A 21998-nucleotide genomic window follows, 5' to 3' on the forward strand; every position below is an offset into this window, starting at 1 on the left:
GCAGAGTAGAGGGGAAGAATCACCCCTCTTGACCTGCTGGCCACAATTCTTTCTGATGCAGCCCAAAGTGCAATACTGAGTCCTCTTCAGCTTTTCACCCACCAACACTCCCAAGCCCTGTTCCCCACAACTGCTCTCAGTCCATTCTCCACCCAGCCAGAATTTTTGCTTGGGATTGCCATGACCCAGATGAGGGACCTTGCATTTGGTGTTGAACTTCATGAGGTTCCCACAGGCCCACTTCTTCAACCTGTCTAGATCGCTCTGGATGGCACCCCTTCCCTATAGTGACTTGACACATCTTGATGTGGTCAGAAAATTTGCCTTGTTGGCAACAATAAATTCAATATTCTTCAAATAAAACCCAGTCTTATTTGTACTATCCTTCTTCATGAGATCTAATACCTTAAAGCTGGTTGTCTAATTAAAGCTAATTGTCAAGGTTCCCACTATTTTGAAGAGAATGTGAGGAACATCTGTAGCATGCTTTATTTCACCTTCCTTAATCAAGATGGACTGAATTGCTTTCTTGAAGAGGTTTTCTATAAGAAAAGGTGTTACCTTGGAATGCCTGACTTTATATCTTCAGTTGCTTTTATGTCTTTATAGTCCTTCAATATATTAACTCACAGTCTCAACATTAACTCTGGGCCATGAGTCATTGTCTTGTTATAGCCCTCAAGTGTTAGGGTGTTGTAAACCATTGAGTTGCCTTTGAGTTTGGTACAGTGTCTTTCCTGTTCAATCACTGTAGTCAACACAATACTTCTGACGTACCTCAGAAAACCAGAATCCATAATGTTTGATGAGACACATAGTATAATCATTAAATCATTATATATCTCTTTTCTTAGCTAGCAACTCCATGCACATAATGAGGGATCTCACTTGAATGGCCAGGACAGATTTTGCCAGCCAGCTTACACTCCATGGTGACCAGGACTTAGGCACCAGCTGAAGAGCGATTCCTCAGATGATAGACCGCAGCTGCCAGATATGCACTCAGCTCTGCTTAGGTGTCCAGTGAGTCAAAGTAGACAACCTGTGTTTTGTCACCGTTCCACAGGAAAGTGAGAGAAAGGCGGGGCAGGAAGACGGGCAGAAAGTCTGGAGTTATGTTACTGAGACACACAAAGCAGTCACACGCAGACAAGAGATTTTCGCAAGGCAGAGGTCCTTCTGATTCCAGCTCACAGCTGAGAGAGCTGAGAGAAGAAGAGGAGCCCCTTTGTTTATTTTTACTTTTTATACATTTGTGGGTCTAGCAGAAGATTGGCTTTTTGGGGTTTCTACCCCTCAGCCTCAGTGGCCAGACCAATTGTCAGTTACAATTGTTTTCAGGTTAGAAATATGCAAACAAAGGACAGAGAATGAAAAACAAAGGATTTGTTTATATTACATCTGTGAGAAAGGTAGAAAACTGCTCTTAATATTGTACAGTAACTAAAAGATCTAACTCCATTTAAGAAAATCAAAAGGGTCAGAAAAACCAGGGTAACAGAGTTACACTTGGCTTTCTTTCCCTTCTCCAACAAACACCAGACCTATCCCTTGCTTGTGGATAGCAGCACATTCTCATGGGCATGTAACATGTGGACTGGTAAAAGAAATAATAGTGTGTGTTCAGAAAACACACAGAAAAAACACTGTATTTATTCACCAGTGGGCACCAGAGAAATTAAGAGGAGAGGAGACAGTTAAGTGCCAGAGGAATGCTCATGCAGGGGCTATGCTGAATTGTGTTCCAGGCAATGAGTGATAAGGCCTCTTAATTAAAAGTCCACTTTATGGGAACAGATGGACTTTAAAAAATGAATAAGATTTGTTGTGTATGTTACAAAATGATCATTTTTGCAGCAGCTATTTTTCATCCTAAGTTGTGTGGGGCATTCATAAACAAGATATGGAAGACTGACAGGAAGGGAAACTTTAATATAAATTGTTAGAAATAGCACAAAGGTTTCCTACAGATCAGCTAAGACAGTTCACACCTTGTGACTCTATGATGATAAATCTTCACTTGTTTACGTAAAATATGGAGGATGATCATATCCTCAGCTGAATATCCATCCATAGCTTACTTCATTGGTTTTGACAAAAAAAAAAAAAGACAAAACTTTTCCAGGCATTTAATTGTTCTACCAATCCCCTGAAAAGATGAATGCTTTCTGCTAAAGGACCCTGCAATACAACTAGAATCTAAATATCCAGTAAGTGATAGCATCTAATTATTTCCCAGATAATCCAAAAATCTCTGCAGGAAATGATACATAAGATGCTAAAAAAGTTTAACAAAGTAAGCTGGAAAAGACCAGATGAATTTCTAGACATAAAGAAGATGACATAGGATCCATGACCAAATTCTTCTCTCATCTCTGATAACAAAAATAATCTAGGTAAATTTCAGTCAAAAACTACTAACTGTAACAGAGTTATCTTACCTTTGTATACCCAAGACCAAGAATGCCTGCAGACTTCACTCTTTAATCTGAGATTATCTTGGTGAGAGGCTTATTCTCATGCCTCTAGTTGGAGGACAGTGTTACAATTGTAGTTGGACACATTGCAAGTATCTCTGAAGAAAGATTGAAACAGAAAGGCTTCATCTGTTGATGGGGGAAATTAATCAAGGTGCATCAAAATGGCTTGTGCAAATGTTCCTCTGGTATTCTGCTTCTCCACCTCAAATTCAAGTTAGAAATCAGAGCATCCACAGAAAATGAGCAGCTGGAAAGCCCTAGTACTGTTAAAGGTAATATTATTTAATTATTGCTATCCTACTACAGGAGTGCCTATATATTTCCTCTGAGATTTGTCTACAGCTGTGTTAGATGCTGTATAAATAGGATAAGGTGGTCCCTGCTGAAGTCAACAAAAAGATCATTTGGTAGAATTTAGATCAAGCCACAGATGTTCTGAAGTTCCTAAAAGGTAGTTATCCATAACTCCTTTCTGTCTCTCTACATTCACATGAGGGGGGGGAACTGACAAACAAAAATATCAACACAAGGTTTAACATGATGCAAAAGATCTGTTAGAAAAGATGGTAGAAGAAGGAGGATAAAGGCTCGTGTATCCTGGGAAGAGTTCTATTAAACCAGATGCTGCACTTCAGTTTTAATGTATTTAACAGCCTGTGGAACATCCACTTAGCCAGCAAGGTCATTCTATCTTTGAACTCATGTCAGCTCAGACTTGGGAGTACTGCTTGGTTAAATTTCCATGTTCTCCTGTGCTAATAGCATAAACATTCTCCACCCTCGAAACAGCCCCCAATGTTTGTCTTTATCATCTTCATATAAATGTCAAACGCTATTTGCTTACATTTGCATAGAGCCTCTCTGCTTGTCACTATGATTAAAGAACTGGTATCACAGCTGCACAGCACAACCTGAAGGGGAAGAAGGAAGAGGCAGTCTTCTCCTCTCAGGCATAAAATTTTGTGGAATTGTTGGCATGTTGGTTAGGTGCACTTGTTCTGGGGAAAGAAGGGAAAATATGTTTATCAGAATCAGTAACAGAAACAAGGCAAGTGAAATGATAAACTACTAGTTCCCTAAGGGGAGGAATCTGCACATCCTTTTCCTTTCTCTCCCATTGATTTATTTTGTAATTAGGTATTAATCACTTCATCCTCTTGCCCAGTGTTTCCCCTTCCACAATTTATTTCAATCTGTTTAGGTCTTGATGTCTTCAAAGAAAAGTTTCCCTCCTGTTCTATTTTTATCCTGAACCTAGCACAGAGTAGCAGCAGCCATTGTTTCAGTGTCTATTTGCTAAAATCTAGAAGGTTATTAAGAAAAGGAAGTTAAGAGACTTGTGGGAATAGGTAGTAATTAGGAAGGATGTGAACACTTTGTATAAAGAACAGAATATAGATATTTCAGATCCCTTTGAATTGCCAGGTAAGGTCATTGAGTAGCAAAGGGAAGCTTATCCTCAAGCCTGTTATGCTCCCCTTGTGTCTGGAAGGACTCAGAGGAACGAACAGTACTTGCACAGCCCAAGAACAGCTGATCTGGCACGAGTCAATGTTGTGACACTCTACATTTTTTTGCAAATAACTTGTCTTTATGTAGTGCCACTTAGTAAACTTCAAGTGCTTCCCCTTCACTGCTTAATACCTGAAAACCCTGAGGCTCAGAGAGCTGGAGTGCAGCTTGGGATGACTTCACTTGCCCCAGCCTTGAGGGCAAAAAGGCTGTGCTGGTAATGGGCACTGAGTTGGAGGTGGTGAGCTAATAGCAAACTAAACAGCATACCCTGATGACAGTCAGTGCTACAGCTGTTAGGTGATGCAGCCACACATGTAGCTGATTCTGTCCCTAAATAAATCCCTCTTTAACTTGGAAAATGGCCGCTTGATATCTCAATGAAAACTCTTGTTCTCTCTAGCAGAATCATCAATCATCTATTAAATAATTTTAGACTAGTATTTTTGAACATGAATGTAAAAACTCCAGCTAATGCAAATGCCTGAGCATGAATTCAGGTGCATAATTTCAAGTACATTGATTTAAGAAAAGCTCTATTTATGTATGTATTTATTTAAACTTTGTTAGGGTTGGTGCTGTCACATGATGCTGACACACTCTCTGTAGCATTCATTACAATATGAAATTGTTCTTTTCTCATCTGTATACCTATTCCATGCCACTGAAAGTCTGTATACTGTTGGCTAATAATAGTGGTAAGAAGTAGCACCCATTTTCATTTTATTCCATATATTTTTGCCTATATGTTATTCTGACATCCTCATTTCTCCAAGAGTCTCTGTGCTCCTTTGAACTCTATAGGATGAAATCCTTTGCGAATGTATCCCTCCATTCCCATGTGTGGATTTTCCATTCCTGTGATAATTTCTGAAACCAACCTCTACCTCTCCCCACCTCCATTTTTGCCATGTCTCAGTACTGCTGGATGCAGATTTCCAGCAGGTGAGGAAGTAATATCTTTTTTCTAATATTTTCTGCTCTTTTCCATGTTCATGATTGCTTCTGGGTTGGTTTTCAGCTACCAGCCCAGGGAGAGAAGGCAGTATACCAGCAAGCCAAGGCTGCTTCCTTCAGCTTAAAAGAATCTGGTCATGTGCTTGCAGCAACCTCAGTGCCTCTGTTCTGCATTTGGCTGGGATAGAATTTATTTTATCTGTAGTACCTGGCATGGGTATTTGGAGTTGTGCTTGAAACAGTTTGGTAATGCAGGGATGTTTCTGTTGCTGCCCAGCAGCGCTGACACAGAGTCAAGGCCTTTTCTGTTCCTCACCCACCCCTCCAGCAAAGACACTGAGAGTGCACAAGGAGCTGGGAGGGGACACAGTTGGGATAGTTGACCCCAACTGACCCAATGGATATTCCATACCATATGACATCATATAAAGCTGGGAAAGAAGAAATAAGGAGATTATTTTTGGAGTTATTTTTGGAGTATTTTTCCCAGAACACCATTATGTGTGGTGGAGCCCAGCTTTCCCTAAGGGTGGCTAAACACCTGCCTGCCCATAGGAAGGAGTGAATAAACTCTTTGTTTTGTGCACACTACTTTTGCTTTACCCATAAAGCTGTATTTATCTCAACCCATGAGTTTTCTAACTTTTCAGGGGGAGGTAAGCGAGAAGCTGTGTGGGGCTGAATTTCCAGCTGGATTTAAACCATAAAGCTCTGTCTTCTGGTATATCCATAGGACTTTAAAGAAATTGAATCAACCATGATGCCCTTTCAAAACAATTGAGCTACCAAACACAGTAAAAACTTTGCTTTTAACTTCCTGGGGAAGCTCAAGTGACTTCAGGGAAGAGCTGTGTTTAAATTTTCTGATTTTCACTGCTACATGTTTGCATTGGCCCTGGTTTGCATAATGTTATTCAGGTTTCTCCATTGGCTCTTTTTATCCTGCACATCTTCCTCCTGGACACACAGCTCTCGAGCTACTCTCTGATAGTTACTTGAGATTTGTGCATTGTTGTCTTGCACCAGAGTGGTCCAGTTTTGGTTATCCCACTATGCCAGGAATGTGCTTCTGGGGAACTTCTTTAGAGAAAATTAAAGTGCTCCATTGCAGGCTCTCATTTCTTGCCAGAGTTTAAATCTGTGACTGAACACAAATCTGACAGCACTGTGGCTGCTGTGGGGCTGTGGCTGCTGCCTACCAATTATCTCACAACACCAAATCAGCCACCACAATAACTGATGGCAGCTTTATCCACCTAAAACTAACTCTCTCAGCTGACCCATTATGTTCTTTTGACAGTCAGCAGAAAGCTTTCAGTGGTTTATTCAGCCTATTCATCTTCAGCACCAAAATTACATGTACCTATAACTAAATATTCCCTGGCCTTTGTATTGTGGAGGCCAACTGACATATAGGAGACCTCATGCCAACTTTCACAAGTCCGGAACAGAGTAGCTGCATAAAAACCATGCTTAGGACCAATGTGGAGATTCAAGTCCCAGTACCTGGGTACCTGACTTGGCTTTCATACATGAACTCATGTTCATGGTGCCCTGGAGTCCAGAGGGACCTTGGATGCATTGTAGCTGTGCAGCTTGGCCTTCGAGATGAAGTCCCACCAGAGAAGGAGTTTTCCTCTTCCTAGTCTTTATGGCATAGTTTTTCTTAGGACAACAGATCCCTGTTGCCCTCACACTCACATTTATTCTGGAGATGACATATTATTCAGGTTTCCTGTTAAAGCTGGCCCACTGTATGGAAGAGAATTCAAGGGTTCTGGGTGAGGTAAAGGAAACAAAAATAAGCCTGGCTCCACAGCCTGGTGAGATTGCTCTTGGCTGAGGAGGAGTCCTGAGTTCCAGTTTTTCCTTTCAGGGATTAATCATGCGTCTCTCTCTCTCTCTCTCTTTTTTTTTTTTTTTTTTTTTTTTCCCGGGGGGGGGGGGGGGGGGGGGGGGGGGGGTGGAGTTGGTTGAGTTGTTTTTTGGTTGTTTGTTTGGGTTTTTTTTTTGGTCAGTGGAGTATTTACTGTGAAATTAATAGGCAGACAAATGGAGCAAGCACTGCACTCCAGGAGTCACTGCTTCTGGACTATTCTGAACTACTCCTTCTCTGTGCACTAATCACTTTGCCAAGCATTGCAAGGCCTAAGTCTCCTTTAGGGTCCACTCTGCACTTTATAGTATATAAAAAGCCTTTTAATTACTGGATAAACAGAATCATCATTCACAAAAGAAGATGCTTGAACAGAAGGACCCACCCCATAGGCCATATGATAGCAGACTATTTGGGTCCTGGGCAACTTTTCATGCCCAGCTGTCACAGCATCCAGCCCCTGCGTGCCTCTTGCTGCCCTAAGTAAAGACACAGTCATCCTTCTGTGAAGGATTTGTGTCTGACAAATCAGGAGAAGATCGTCCCCAGCACAATCTGCCTGACTGCTGGAACTGTCAGCAAAAATCTACCCCAATAAGGTCATGGTAGCCTATTAGGAAAGAATTTTGGCAGCTTCTCCTGGTTTGTGAATACTAATCATTTGCTAATTGTCTGTCTCTTTGATGGAATGCTGGACTCTGCCAAGAGGCATTGCTCTAGGCACTGCTTTCTACTAAATATGAGAACTCAAGGCCAAAACTGCTCCTGATAGATTCCCCATGGAAACTCATTGGCTTTAATGAGATTGTGCTGTTTGTGAACCAGGAAGGAGTTTGGCACCAAGATCCTGATTGTATTGATTCATAAGCTAATACCGACAAAGGAGCATTAAGATGTTCTAGACATTAGCAGTTACTCAGGAAAAAAAATAAGCTTCCTGAAAGTGATGATGTTGATCCAAATAGTCTTTAAAAATACGTGCCAGTTCAAGAGAAATGGATTGGCATAGAGTACTTTCTAAAGCCCTACTTGTAGGAGGCTCTGAGCGAACTCACCCACTGCAGTGAGGCTGAGGCAAACTGGGCTTTAACATGGGCTTGTGGCACCCAAGTCATAGGGCAGGGCAGCTGGCTCACCCTGAGCTAGCTAGCAGCAGGGCTCACCCGTTCCAGCTTAGCCATGCTGCAGTCACACAGAATCTACATGTTGTTAACGTGCTAAATTGCCTTTGCCTCACACTATTCCTGTGCCTTAGCATCTCCATTCCATTTGGCCATGCAATGTTCCTTCTCCAAGATACATTTCTCTCTCTGTTTTTCCTTTAAAGGCAGAGGCAGGAGTTGTGAGTGTGTCTGTACATACGGCTTCACTTTCCTAGTTATGGAACAGCTGAAGGCTGATAACTTCCCTTTTCACATCTTAATTTAGGTGAGAAGTGCTTTGCTAGAGACAGTGACCTTTACTTCTCTGAAAATGCTATTCACAATTTTGCTGCTGTCTAAATAATGTCTGTTGTTATATTGAGGTGAACTCGGCACCTCGTAAATAATTCCTCTCAAGTCCATTACTGGTGAAACAAAGAATAGAGAGAAACTTATTTACGGGAGAGATTTTCAATTTAAGATGCTGCCTCATTTATTTTCCTTCCTTTGCCTGTCCCACAGTAGGAAGAGAAATACAGCACTGGGAGAAAAGGAAAAAAAAAAAAAAAAAAAAAAAAAAAAAAAAAAAAAAAAAAAAAAAAAAAAAAAAGTGAGGTATCTGAAAATATGAGAGCTTCATCTTCACTCTTCTATTCAGGACTATATATTTGGAAATTGGAATATTTTGGTAAATTTAAGTTCACCAAGCTTGTTAAAAGAGATTTATCTAGGACAAGTTCATTTTGTCCATTTTATCAGATATATCACATCAAACTCAGAAAAACTTGCCTGTTAGGAATAAAACACATCTAATGATAACCTGCAAACCTCTGAAATGGTATTAATAAAGACAAATGAAACTCAAGGACAACAAATTTATTTCTAAGCAAATGAAATGCTTTCTTATGCACCTTTTTTCACTGGACTTGAAAGAAAAAAAAAATCATTAAAAGCACCTGAATATATGCTTTATTGTTGCTTTGAAATGTGAGTCATTAAAAACAGACACACTGCTTCAGAAAATGAGTAATCTTTGAAGGTATCAAAAAAACTTATGCTGTAGATACTTATCTGCAGTTGTAGAACTTAATTTAATTCTTGCTTGCCACCATTTTTAGTAGTATAGTTTCATCAGTTCCTTCACAAAATACAGAGTAGATTTTGCTCAGCTCCATTTCAAATGCTTCAGGGAATGAAATAATTTCCAAAACTGTGCAGATCATTCTGAATCTTTCTGTGAGTGACAGGAGTAGTTTGCAAGAACTGATTTTAATTTTTCTTATTATCATATTGTTAAGGTAAGCACACCTGTCATTCAGAGCAGAATAACTAAGTGCCAATCCATTTGTTTAATTACTAATTACTAAAGGTTGAGTGCGACCTAAAAACTTCACGGACAAATGCATCATTGCAACATCTGCTTTGTTCATGACTTCTTTAGTTATGTCCTCCTTTGGAGAGCAGCTCTGATTTTTCAGGATCAGAATCGCTGTCATGTCAAAATATAATTGGTATCTACTTGTGATTATTGATTGTCTGGAAAAAACTCTCCCAAAATTCTGTGCAGTCACCTACAGCTGATAACACAATTCTGCTGGGCTGGGGAAAATAGATGACATTGCATGGATTAGGTCTGCAGCCAGGACACAACCATGAGCAGAACTCAGGACCTTCTGGAGAAAGCAAAATGACTACAAGCTGGAGTGTTTGACCTGTGAAAAGAGGCTTGCTCAGTCTGGCAAAAAGGAGGAATTGGGAGGACCTGATAGCAGCTTTCCAATGCTTACAGGAAGGTCATTGATAAGCACCACTGTCTTTAGGAATTCTGCCAGCCCCAAAAGGGTGTTTGACAATAGATCAGGGGATCCAAGGTTCTTCCTACAAGGGTCTCCATATCATTTGTGAGGATTTCTGTGTAGGCTGAATTCAGGCATGATGAAATTTTCAGCAATTTAAAAAAATCTTATTTGAGCGTTTCATATAAGCTCTGCAAGTATAAAACCCTGTGATCTTTGTACACACTTGTATTTATTTTAACTCTTACCTGTCTCATTTAGAGGGTGGAAAATACAGGGAAGTATGAGAGTCCAGAAACCATCTGAGTGTGGTGAACAGATGTGTTAGGAAACTGTGGAAGCACCAACATTGCCGTCAGCTCTCCACGTTCAAATAAGTTCAGATCAACTGGATACCTAGAAATCTCAATCATCTTTCTGGAAATCTGCATCCACCTCTAGATTCAGCAGCTTCAGCCAGCAACCTTCAGAACTGCCTCTAGACCCAGCCAAATGAAACAAAAATCTAAGAGAGACTTCGTCATTCTAGAATTCTCTCAAATGGTATTCCTTTAAAATGCCAGGCTACTTATCTTCCTTGAGTACTGTGTTCAGTTTTTGATCACTCGCTCTAAAAAGGACATTGAGATGCTGGAGCATGTCCAAAGAAGGGCAACAAGGTGAAAGGTCTGGAGCATAAGTCTGGTGAAGGATCTGGAGCTCAAGTCTGATGAGGAGCTGCTGAGGGAGCTGGGGTTGTTTAGTCTGGAGAAGAAGAGGTTCATGACAGACCTTATCACTCTCTACAGCTCCCTGAAAGGAGGTTGTAGCCAGGTGGGGGTTGGCCCTTCTACCACATCTCAAGGAAAAGGATGAGAGGAGATGACCTTAAGCTGCAGCAGGGGGGCTTCAGATTAGATACTAATAAAAAAAAATAATAATAACTGAAAGAATGATTAGGCATTGTAATAAATTGTCCAGGGTGCTTGAATCACTGTCTCTGGAAGTGTTCAAGACTTGTCTGGATGTGGCACTTGGGATTGGTTTAGAAGTGATGAGTTTAGAGTGCTGGTTTGACAGTTGGACAAGATAATCTTGAAGTTCTATTCCAACCCTGATGATTCTGTGATTACTGAACGGTTGCTCCTAGACCCAGGAGACCTAAATGATTTTTATACACCATTGAATCTGATGGTCATCTGGGACTTCATTATGGTGCTGACCATGGCCTTTGAAAAGGCACTGCATCCCCAGAGGTCCACTTTTGCTGCTATCCATTGATAATGAAGGAAACTGTTATTGATGGAGTGTGCAGGACACATGGCTGAAGTTTTCTGTTTCTGTCTAATACAGAAGAATGTTCTCCATATATACAAGTTAATTTACAATGTAGGCACAGTAGTGGCTAGTTAGGGTTGAGCTTAGAGGACGGCACCATGCTATCTCTGAATTTATAAAATGCCCACTATTTGCTTCTAATGTATACAGACTGACTAGACCAATTGCTGGCAGATTTATAGTTTTCTGTACTTCATAAAGAAAAGAACAAAATCTAAAATAGTCAGAATCCCATCTGGACATACAGGCAAGCATTAAGTTGCCTTTCTAGGGGAGTCCCAGCACTTATGTTCTTAAATAGCGGTTAAAAATTCTCTCTCAAACAATTTCCTTATAAATTCATATACTCCAAAGGTCATGCCAGAGCCATTGTGAAATAGGCCTTAAAAGAAGCATAAAACTCCTGTCTGACACAGAGTCAGTGGCAATTGAAAAAGCAAAGACTGGGAAGGTTAAAGGCTAATTACTAGAAGAAATCTGGCCTGCTGACCTGAGGTCTTTTGAGTGGGAGCACAGTCAAATTGGAGTTGTGGGATTAATTGGGTGAAAGACATTGCCACCTTGACATTCATGAAAGTACTTGAGAAGAGCACTGTTTGCTGATATACTGCGGACAGTTCATTTGAACCATGGAGGTAAGATATCTCTTTTCCACATAGACTTCACCTTTGCTTTTTAATTGGTGTCAAATACAAAAATTAAAATCTACAGTGTGAGAAACCATTGTACATATTTTCTAAAGTTTGGAAATATCTCCTCCTGTTCTCACTGTAATATATGAAAAGTAAATGTATATCCCAAGGACAAAATTTTCAAACAGGCTTAACAAAACTAAGAGTGTAAAACTTGCAAGCTCTAAGTCCCTTTGGAGCTCTTTGTGCTGTGGGGACATAATGAGCAGCTCTTTGTGCTTCTTAGAAATAACCCTGACATCCACTGATCAGCAACATGACCTCAAGCCAGGAAATTCAGCTCTCTACTTCTCTTTACCCAATAATTGTGATACGACTAATAGATATTTTATCATCAGGGATGACAGTTTGGCTACAGGGGGATCAGGTACATTCCTATGCATAATAAATACTGTTTACTGCAAAAATTCCACTGCAGTCATATTATATCAATGTGTGGAATTGTCCTTTCCTTCTGCTACATCGTTTACTCATAATAATTCTTCTGTCTCACAGCATAAGGTATCTATTCATAAAAGTTTAGACTTCAGGGTACTTTTATCCCTCCAGGATACTTTTGAAGCACTGTGTAGGAGAGTTGGACAGTTGCTTGGACAGTTTAGTGAACTGGAAGTATAAGTTAACACAGCTGATCCCGCTTCATTAATGCTTTAGAATACCTCAGATCTTCTCATGAAGGCCAGTTAATACAATGCAGGTCTCTCTCATTGATTTTTTCTTTTTTTCACTTCTGCATCACACTCCAGTAGAAAATAAATGAGATTTCAAGAGAAATTCCCCAGCTTTCAAATCTGAATCCTGTCCAGCATGCAAACCTCACTCCTGTGCAGAAACATGATAAGCATTAAGAGCCTGGTAAATCCTCAGCAGAGACAGCAGAGATCCACACTGGTTCAGCACTCTCCATACAGCTGCCAAACCCTGCACTGGGTTTCTGTGTGATATGATAATCCAGTGATTCCCAAGGAGTCACCTTTCAAGGTGACAAAAACTTTGCAAATCTGGAAATTTAGTTTGGTCAAGCATTATGGAAGGACTGGTAGACACAGTCTCCCCAAAACTGGACACAGCAGTTCCCTGAATCCAAAGTGGAAGAAAATCTCTGGTCTGCTTTTCAAGTGCTTTAAAAGAGATAATAATCCTCCAAATCCTTAATTGAGTTACTATTCTAATGAAAAGGACTAGTCATTTCTGTGAGATATAATTACCTCACAGTGTTCATCTGTTAAGCCTGCAGAATGAAATACGCTATTGAAGGTAATCAATGTTTCACTGCAAGTGGATGTCAGACGAGGATTTCAGACATGGAATATCAATGGTGAGTTACATGGCTTGATAAGTGAGACACAGTAAAAAACTCTTTATTTTCTTGTGAATTCTGATGGGAGTATGCACTGAATGCTGCATTTTAGTAAAAGAAAGTGCCTTATGGAGCATTTCAAACAAGGTGACTTTCACCTTAACAAAAGAAAGAAGCAAGCCCATGACCAAGTGAGAATCTTTTTGGCACTTCAAAATCTTCAGAAACTGAGACATGTCAAGTTTATTCTCTTCTAACAGTTTTTTCACAGTTTCCCAGATAGAGGAAATCAGAAGTTTAAAATAGGAGTGAATTCTTAGATGATTTATTTAAATGCAATTTTATTACAGTTAGAGTTCAACTTCAAAGAAACCATTTGTTGGGCCAGAAATTCACAAGTATGAAAAGTTCTATTCAGTCCCAGCCTGCAGATCTAAATTTCTGGAGCAGCTCTATTGAAAGCAGACTGTCACAAGGTGAAGAGAAAAAGCAGGAGTGATAGATGCACCAAAAGTCATGGATGCACAAAAGCCAACACCAAAAGTCAGAGGTGGACAAAAACCACTTAAGCTAAAAGATCACATCATATCAACAGATGCTTGCAAATTATGCCTAGATATATTTAGTTAGAAAGTAGAAACCAGTTTCTGGTCTCAAAGGACTAAATTTGTTATCAGCCTCCTCAGTATGAAAAATGGGATTAAACTTAAGATGGAGTTTGATAAAGGTATAAATGGAATTAGGGACAGCTTCAGTTACACACGAAGTATGCAACTGCTAGGGTAGGTACTAGGGCAACAAAAAAAATTATCAGACTCCCTAGACATCTCAATTTCAGAGCAGATTTGTGAGTCAAACATAGGCAAACCTTTCATTTTTGCTAAGAACCAGCCCCATGACCCCTCCTGTGCCGACTGCCAAGGTGGGAGCACGAGGAAAGCAGGGCTGGACCATGGCCTGGGGGTATTCCCATAGCAAGAGGCCTTGGCCTTGGACACCATGTGGGATGGACATAGTGTCAGAGAGCAGTGCTGGGAGGTCAGGGGACAGGGGCCATGTGCCATCTGTGTCTTCAGTGCTCAGGAATGGGGGTGTTACAGAACAGCAATCAAAGTAAAACCTGCCTGCACCAATGAGGAATTGCAACTGCCTGTAGTGGTCTGCAGTTTTCTGTTTAGTTTTCAGTCCACATTCCTAACTTCAGTCCTCATCAAGTCAGTTCTGCCCTAGCCTCTTACATTATGAAAACTGATTTGCATATCCAAACAAATGGCCCTCAAAGGGAATATTCAGGCTGACAAAACATAATTCATGCTCATCTTTTTTAGAGCTATCTTTGCATTAAAGAAAGATTAACAAACAAAACCAAGGAGATAAAGAAAGAAATGTCATGGAACCGCTGGGAATTTTGAGAAACTATTCAACCATCCATATACATTCACAAAGATGGGGCTGGGGGTAAGGAGATTTCCCAGTTGACACATTTCTCCACTTGTGAACATGCTGAAAGATCACTCATACGTTTTCAATGAAGTCACTGACAGTCAAGAATGCTGGAGGCAACAGCTGTTGGAGATTGATTTACCCCAAGGCTATTTAATCTCTCAGCCTCTCATAAGGATCCTTGCTAGGGGGGAAGGTAAAAAGGCACAACTAAAAATTGTATTGCTTTCAGCAGCTGTTGTTATTCCTGAAAGCCAAGAATGGGTCAAAAATGTGATGAAAGTCTTGGTTTGTTATCAGCTATAGGGGTGGCCAGAGCTTACTGCTTCCTTTGGGGGTAGTATTTCCTTTGTGGAATGAAATACAGTAAAATTGCTAGCTCCAAGAGGGCTTAGTTGCCTGGGAGTTACCGTGAAGTGTATATATGCCTTGGAATTTCCAGAATTATACATATATTATGTCAGTGTGGAGTGACACAGGTCATGAAAGGCTGCCCTTGTGTTCAGTAACAGGAGCTGGGACAATTGAGCGGCAAGAAAAGATAACATAAAACATTCAATAAAATGGTGGAAAAAAATTACTGAAAAGCAGAGTGCAGCTGCTGTACATGCCACTTACTATTTCTGAATGGTCTCCTCCTGTGAAGCTGAGCTCTTATTAAATCACATTGTCCAACCATGCATTAGACACGTAAGACATTTGCCTACCTAGCTGAAAACACAGCACATGCATCTCCCAGCAAAGCCTCTTGCTGTAACCACATGTTTTCCGTGGTTTGTTAGCAGAACTTCTGAAGCAGGGACTGCATTTTCAGGGGAGTAGGAAATAAATTAGCATCTTTGGCTCACCGGGGGCTTCATTGCTGTGAACATGTAGGATGCCTTGTGGCTTCTTAGTTCCCATCATTGGGCATAAAACTTCTGTCTATTTCCTCCAGCAGTGCAAGCTGTTGAAGACAGTGCTCCATCCTGGGTATTAGGTGTCTACAGCCTGACATCCTTCCAAGCCTTTCCAGCTTATCACTCAGGATGTATCTACATCAGGGCTTTAGTTTGGATCAAGAATACACTTTTGAAGCAAATCTCACATTACCCCCACTTACGGTGTTTTGATTCCCATCACAAATCTGTCTTGGAGACCATGAGCCAGATTCCTGTCAGACAAATTTGGAGTGGGAAATTTGCTTCAGTAGCATACCTCATTGCACTGCACCACAAAGAATTCTGCAAGACCAGATTTGAGCTAGCTCAGAGTAGAATAACCCTGAAAAGTGAACAACATAGACACTGGACCTTTAGTGCCAGCTGTTTCATTATGCAGATTCATTCCTACTAGTCCACAAAGGCTACTGATACCCACATAGCCATATAAACATACCAGATAATTAAAATCCTCTTCATAAAGGGAAAACAAACAAACAAACAAAAACACAAACAAACAAACACACACACACACACCCCCACACACAAAAACCCAAAAAACCCAAAAAAAACCCAAACCTATAACAACATCAGGTAGTGGAACTATAGATGTAAAAGACATAGTTATCCTAAAAATTATTATAATCAGAGAAGGATGAGTATTTTTCATGCCATTGCTATCTCAGCTATAGAAGAGTTCTCATGAGTAACACAAATGGCAGTAAAGATAGGAGAATTCAAAAATGGAAACCTTTGGTTCTAGTGGGGCTAAGATTGCTTTAACTATTCTTCAGGAGCTGAGGAAGAGGAAAAAAAGAGGAAAAATCCACAGAAAAGGTTATAATGCTGAAAACCAGTGTGCTTCTATCACAGCAGTTAATTGTACAGTGCATTTAGTCACACCGCTGCAGCACAGACTACAGATGTCTGTATAGATGTCTGTATAGGACTATATAGGAACTGTTTAGCACAGGGCCTTGGGATTATTCCTTAGTTCTATGAACTTAATACATAAATGAATTTTATCCAACCTATTTAAAATGTTTAGCTCTGAGAAAACTATAAAGGGTCATTTTTAGTGAGTGCTTTTGATCTATAGGTATGAAATAGCCAAACTACTGAAAATGTCTGTCCCACATGTATTTAAAAGAAATGTAACTTTTAGTTGCTATTGAGAAGCTTTCTCTCTGGACAAGGTGGAAATTGGAAAAAGATGAAATTCAGAAATTAGAGAAAAATTAATTATGGATTCTGTCCATCAGAATCTAACTGAACAGAATCTAACAGAAGTTTTTCTGCTGATTACACCAAAGGTTGGGTCAAGCAGTTTTATTACTAATTTTCAGAAAATTTGATAGCACAGTGGTATGACTAGATAGATATCCAACTCCTTTTTTATATCCACTTGCCACCAAGCTCACAGTCATTTTACACTAGTGATGGAATATACAAGTCTTGTAGCATGTTGGCCTTCTCAAGCAAGAAGTTTCATGCAAAGATTGTTCAATTTCCTAATTGTAGTTTAAAATAACCCCAAAAAACAACAAGAATTAAAAAAAACAACAAAATACTCCCCCCCCCCCCAAAAAAAAACAACAAACTGAAACCCTAAAGCTTCTGAGCCAGCCATTAGATGGTAACTAGAATGAAAAATGGATTAATGAAAATATTTGACACTTACATGAATTTACCCTCTGGCAATCAAAAAACATATACCTGTACTTTTCAAAACTTCCACCAAAGTGCAGCCATTCCTGGTCCATGGATAACCTGTGTCCTTAGAGGACCATGGCACAGAGATGTCTGTGATTTTTTTTTCAGTAATTGTAGGCAAAAAACGAAGCTTGCAAGGGCCTGACCAAAGCTCCTGTTGACCTCTCACTGGCTGTAGATCACAGCCTTTTCATGGGGCTGTTCTTCAACAACTTTTGAAAAACAGTTGTTTTTCAGTAACTGAAAGATAAAGGATTTATTCAGTTCCATCTCCAGTGTTCATAGAAGTATGATCCATCCAAAATCCATCCTCACAGGTCTCCAGGATAATTTTCTTTTTCCTCTATATTTGAACATATCTTTCCACGTCCCTTGTAGACACCTGAAGACACACTGTATCTGCTTCCCCTGTCATCTCGCAACAGCAAGAAAGTATTTGTTTTTTTCAGCTACTAGACAAATAAATTTCTATGACACTTGAAAACAGGGGGGGTTGGGGGGAGAAGGGGGGTGTTGGGTTTTTGTTTGTTTGTTTGTTCTGGTTGGGGGGGTTGTTTTGTTTTGTTGTGGTTTTTTTTTTTTTTTTTTTTTTTTTTTTTTTTTTATTTTTTACCCAAATTTATAATTTCTATTTGTTCAGGGAAATATTTATATTCCTCCTGAAGATACGTTGTATAAAAGCTCTGCAACACTGAGTATTCACAAACATTGCTTCAGGAAAGCTTTTGTGCTGACAGCTCATGAAGCAGCAGCACTGAAGGTGTGAAGATGCTGCCTTCTGAACTTGTTCCAAGCACAATCTGAGTCCATGTTCGCATCACACACATGCTCTTTCAGAAGAAGTCTGCTCAAGCAGAGCAACCAGAGAAAAGAAAGCAGAAGCTTTCATAGTCCCTCAGCCCAGACCCAACTGTGCCAATGAACCCTGGGCACAGGCTTGGCCATCCTGGCTGAATCCTTCATTCCAGCCTCAGTCATTACAAGCAAAATCATCTGTTCACTACAGGGCAGAGAGGGGGGGCAGGGATGGTTCCTATCAGGGCTCAGAGCAAAGGGGGCTGTAGCCAACAGAACCCCTGGCCTCTTGCTGTTGTAATGACACACTCAACTCAGGTCACAGATGTAGGCTTAACAAAGGATTCATTTTATTATTAAATATTTTAGTGTGTTTTTTCTGTGGTAAGCTATAGTAATTTCTGATACCATTACAAATGAGTGAGTTCAAGATATTATAAATCAGATAACAAAGAGACTTCTCAGCCCTATTTGTTTCTCTCTTTAGACCAATTTCATAACACTTGGTTCTATAATCCATCTGCCTCGATCAGTGCAAGAATATGTAGAAAAATATAACTCAATTTCATGAGAGAGTCAGGATCAAGACAATCTGTCAAGTGTCTGATCATTTTAAACCCTTCCCATTTTAAAACCTATTCCCATATACAATCAACGTCCTTCTGTAGATGGAAATCTTGGGGGCAAGAGACAGTTGCTTCTGTCTCGTTCTTAGGTGTGAAAATCAGTAGAGGAATGTGAAAGGCTTAGAACATGCCATCCCAGAGCAATAAGTCTCAGCTTGCAAAGGACACTAGTTAGGCAACTACAGATTCCTTCCTCTCATTAAAGACCAGTTCCTCAGTATCAGGAGCTGTGCCTGGAATGTGTTGTGTTTGAGCTCCAAGGTCATTCTAATGATTAAAAAAAAAGAGAGATCTTGACGGTCTAAAGTGAAATCCTCTGAAGTAGCTTTTTCAGAGCCCACAGACCTTGTGTGAAGGAAAGAGCAGCCCATGAAGCTGTGAGCTGTGCCTTACGGTGCACAGCGGGGTCAGCTCCTGGGGCAAGCACAGAGAGACAGATAAGGAATCACCCACACCATTTCAAAATCTATATCCAGGCAAAACAGTGTTGATTCCCACAAAACAGGCCAAAAAGAAGGGAGAACCTTCTGCAGCCCTTTCCAGTGGTGAGGATACACTGGGTGATGGCAGAAAGCAAGGAGGCCAGTTCAGTTCCTGGGCTCTGTGGTACTGCAGATCTTTGAAATCTCTAAAGAATGGTGGAATTCACATGACAAATCAAAAAAAAAAAAAAAAAAAAAAAAAAAAAAACGATCTCCCCAGCCTTATCACCCATTAATTACAGGAACATGGAAACTCAAAAAAATATCACTAAGAATGGCTTTCATTGATCTGACCATTCCTCTGCATCCAGAGACAATGGGGAATTCAGAACCACAAGGTACAACTATGACAAAAAGCACGGGAAAAGGTAGGAGGGAGTGTTAGTAGTGGTCTTGAAATAGAACATCTTCTATATCTAACAGAAAAACATTAAAATAATAAAGGATTTATAGGAAAGGTTGTTGAAGAGACTCTTGAAAACTTTACTAGTTTTATCCTCAGGACAAAGAATACAAATCAGCTGAATTCAGGAAAATTTTCTTTACTAATTTGCATGAAAGTGCCTAATTAGTTGCCTATTACAATTGCTTTTAACACAGAAGGTTTTGTTTTCATTGTCAATGCTTGAACATCAGACTAGATAACCTAAACATTTCAGGCAAAACCTAAGTTCTGAAATGTCTACTTACCTTCTGAGATGTCTTTGTCAAAAGAGGAAAATCCCAAATTTCCCAGCTTCCATGTCAGATCACTTTTTACTGAGTGAAGCATTTCACTGGTGGAGAAGTTATTAAAAATAATAATAAAAAAAATTAAAAGAGCCACAGTAAATGTATATATAAGCATAAAATGGAAACTTAAACAAGTGTGTATTTATTTATATAGTGTTACCTTCTTAGAGTCAGCATTAGGTTGATGGCAATGCCCTTAAAAAATACTGATCAGACTGTCATGTGAAGACAGGTGTGGACACTTTCCTCCAAAACACTTCCTCCTTTAAAATGTCTTGAAGGAGAGATGAGTTACAAGTGTGTTTGTGTACCTGTGTCTGCACATGTGATTTCCAGCTGGAGGCAGGAAGGAATGCTCTGCCACACAGGGGAATCTCTGTGTCCCAGATTATTGCAAATGGGGTGAAAAATGATAAAAATTAGCATGATGCCTGAACCTATGTCTCAATTCCTCATGGAGCCTGGAGGCACAAACTATTCAGCAGCTGGGCTGGGAAAGAAAATTCCCCCTCTATGAAACATTACAGCACAGTTGAGCGCATTTATGGCTGCACAAAACTTTTCATGGCATCAGCTATTTTCTTTTGGGAAAGACAAAGTACTTGAAAGCACAGCCCTGTTCTGCTGCTGCAATTTTCTAAAGAAATCTTCTCTTTTGCCTGAAAGAATAGCCAGTCATGAATATGCATGTGTATGTAGGCTCTGGGCAAGCCAGAAGAGCAGAGTGCCTTTCCCAGGGATCCTGCCTGCAGGATGTCCCAGAGGAGCTGCCCACTTCCAGTGCCTACCACTTCAGCCTCCCAGACTGATGGCCTGCCTGTTGGAGGTGATCTGAACACACCAAAGCACAGTGCAGTAGTGCATTGCCCAAAAGAATTAATTTTAACTCCGTTATAAATTTCTTCCTACCCTCTACCACAAAAATCACAGAGAGGAAAGTGGATAAAAAGAAACAAAATGCTGGAAGATTTAACATCTGGAGAACAGGAGTGAGAGCTTCCTTGATTGATTGCTGTGATTTCTTTATCACTTCTGAAATTATGTTGTCTATGTGGGATGTGGTAGAATATAAATATAAATATAAAATAAATATAAATATAAATATAAATATATAAGATATAAGATATAAGATATAAGATATTCTAATATGTGGTAATATATAAATATATTTACTTGTTTTCACATTTCCTTATCCTGAGGTCAGAGTGATTCCAGAGCAGCTGGATGGCAAGAAAGCAGTCCTCTGCCAAGCCTGTGTTGGGGCTATCAAGAGGGGAACCATAAATCCACAGGTCCTTGCATGTTCCCTGGAGAATCAAAAAATATCCAAGCACGTTTATACAGAAAGTGTCCATCAGGGAAAAGCAGGCATCATGGGGGTCAGAAGGCGAACAAGCACCTTTCCAAGATGATGTTAACTCCACGGGTTCTCCAATGTGCAACAAGATCTTAGAAGTGTGTCTGAAAACTGTTTGTCTTGCTCTTCCTCATCCTAATGTGATCTGGGTTGGGAGTCACTACTTTATAGGGTTTGCCTTACTACCATAATATCACCCTAGCTCAAACCCATTGATTGTGAAGCCACAAAATCCCATCCTGAAGCAGTGAGATATATGTAAGATTAAGATAGTGAATTGCTGAGATGTTCAACTTTTTTGTTTTGGTTTTGGGTTTTTTTGTTTGTTTTTGTTTGCTTGGCTGGTTGGCTTGGTTGGGGGTTTTTGTTTGTTTGGTTTGGTTTGGGGTTTTTGTTTGGTTTGGTTTGGTTTTGTTTTGTTTTGGTTTTGTTTTTGTTTGGGATTTTGTTGTTGTTGTTGTTGTTTGGGGGGGGGTTGTTGTTAAACAGTGTCTGATTTTCATTACACAACTTCAGAAATTAATTTAAAGATGCCAAAAAAATTACAGGTACCAAACATTTGTATAAAATAGGTCCCCCATATGCCTCACCATATTTTTTAACATTTTAGAAGCTGGTTTTGAGCCTATATTTAAAACAGCTTCTTGAACTGGCCTCCACTTTCTAAGATCCACATCTCAGCCCTTATCACCAGAGTCACTGGCATAGAAGTAAACTCCAAAGGGCTTTTTCTGAAATTCCTAGCCCTAAAGTAAGCCAACCAATGAATGTCTGTTGACAAAAAAAAAAAATTATCTGCATCTGCAGATAAACAGATACATCTTCCCTAGCCTGTGGGATTTATAAGATGTGGAATGG

The sequence above is a fragment of the Hirundo rustica genome, chromosome 1, assembly GCF_015227805.2.
Source record: "Hirundo rustica isolate bHirRus1 chromosome 1, bHirRus1.pri.v3, whole genome shotgun sequence".
Classification (NCBI taxonomy): domain Eukaryota; kingdom Metazoa; phylum Chordata; class Aves; order Passeriformes; family Hirundinidae; genus Hirundo; species Hirundo rustica.